Here is a 1,724-nt window from a genome sequence, read left to right on the forward strand (position 1 = left end):
AGCGGCGCTTCGTGCCCGACGAGTGCCCGCGCACCGTGCGCAGCGGCGACTTCGTGCGCTACCACTACGTGGGGACTTTCCCCGACGGCCAGAAGTTCGACTCCAGGTACCGCGCCCTTCGCGCCCGGCGCGGCCCCGCGGGCGCCGCGCTCGCTCTCCCGCGTCCCTCTCTCCGGACGGGCCTTTCCCTCCCGCCGGACCTCCCCCAGCTCCGCCCTGTGGCCCGCGCTCCTCCCCGCCTCCTGCCCGCCCTCGGCCCCGATGCTCCGGGACCCTAATCCCCCCCGGCGGGGTGCGCCTCACGGCCCCCACGCGCCCTATTCCTCCGGCCGACTGGACTCTTAGGTAGGGTGGGGACAGGTCACGCCCTCCCTCGCGTCCCAGCTCACTGACACAGGCACAACCAGTGTAAGATGGCCACTTCTTCAAAACGAGACCCCCTGGAGTGGACGGTGATGGCTGCCTCCCTTTAAGGTTCCTTCCAACTGGTTCCTTGAGTATCTAGTCAGATGATGATGATGGTGATGAAGCTGAGGACAGCAGCCGCAGTTGTTGAACAGTTACAATGTGTAGGTGTGGTTCCAGTGGTTTCCATCTAGTAATGAACTCACTTAATTCTGTGTGTGTCTCGGAGACTCACTCTGTCGCCCAGGCTGGAGTACAGTGTCACGCTCATGGCCACCGCAGCCTCGACCTGCTGGGCTCTGGCGATCCTTCCACTTCAACCTTCCAAGTAACTGGACCTACAGGCGCGCGCTACCACGCCCCGGCTTATTTTTTGATTTATTGTAGAGACGAGGTCTCACCAAGTTGCCCAGGCGGGTCTCGAACCCCTGGGCTCAGGCCGTCCTCTCGCCTTGTCCTCTCAAAGTGCTGGGATTACAGGCTTGAGCCACCGCGCCCGGCCTCATTTAATTCTTATAACTATCTTGTGAGGTAGGTCCTGACATTGCCCTCATTTTATCGGTGAGGTAACTGAAGCCACTGAGACTAAGAAACTTGTTAAAACGGTGGAGTCAGATCAAAACTCACACAATCCAGGTGTGAGTCTGTCCCTGTAACTACCACTGCCCTCCCTTTCGGGCCTTACACCTCCCTTGGGCAACAGGTGGTCCCAGCAGTCACTCGGTTTTGCCCTGGGGCCTGGAACTTGGCCCAGGGTTCTTTCCCCCAGCTCTGCCCCAAGATCACAGCCCCCCTCCCTAGTTTCTCTCCAGTTGAGCTTTGGGGTTAGTAGGCCTCCTTTCCTCCCGTTCCAGGCTACCCTCCTCCCTAAGGCTTTTGTTACAAACCCGGGTCTGTGCCAGCACTTCTCTCAGTGAATCACTACTTTGGGCAAAGAGAGTGACTTGTTGAGCCTCTGCTATGCCCCCAAGGTTGTGCTACGCTCATTCAGGAATACTTTGTAGACGCTTGCCTTTTTTGAAATTCCAGATGATGAGTGAACATGCAAAAGCTGTGTAGCATACTGTGTGACACTAGCAAATGCTTAGAAATGGTTGTTCTTCTTATTATTTTAATTGCTTTTTTTTTTTTTGAGTTGGAGTCTCACTCTGTCGCCCAGACTGGAGTGCAGTGGCCGCTCCCTGCCACCGCAGCCTTGACGCTGGACTCCGACGATCCTTCCGAGTAGCCGGAATTACAGGCATGCACTACCACCCCCTACTGATTTTTTGATTTATTGTGGAGATGAGGTCTCACTGCCCAGGCGGGTCTCAAACCTG

The 1,724-nt window shown here is 56.9% G+C and overlaps 1 protein-coding gene across 1 annotated transcript in view; it reads left to right on the forward strand.

Annotated features, from left to right (window-relative positions):
• The first annotated feature begins 6 nt into the window (after window positions 1–6).
• The window catches only part of FKBP9 (FK506 binding protein 9), a 52,005-nt gene continuing 50,287 nt past the window's right edge, over window positions 7–1,724 (forward strand). Inside the window, exon 1 of the mRNA XM_021709184.1 lies at window positions 7–106. The gene's annotated coding sequence lies outside the window, so the exon portion shown is untranslated. The remainder of the gene's footprint in view (window positions 107–1,724) is intronic.

This window comes from Carlito syrichta, unplaced genomic scaffold, assembly GCF_000164805.1.
Source record: "Carlito syrichta isolate Samal-C Ts95f unplaced genomic scaffold, Tarsius_syrichta-2.0.1 Scaffold169078, whole genome shotgun sequence".
Taxonomy (NCBI): domain Eukaryota; kingdom Metazoa; phylum Chordata; class Mammalia; order Primates; family Tarsiidae; genus Carlito; species Carlito syrichta.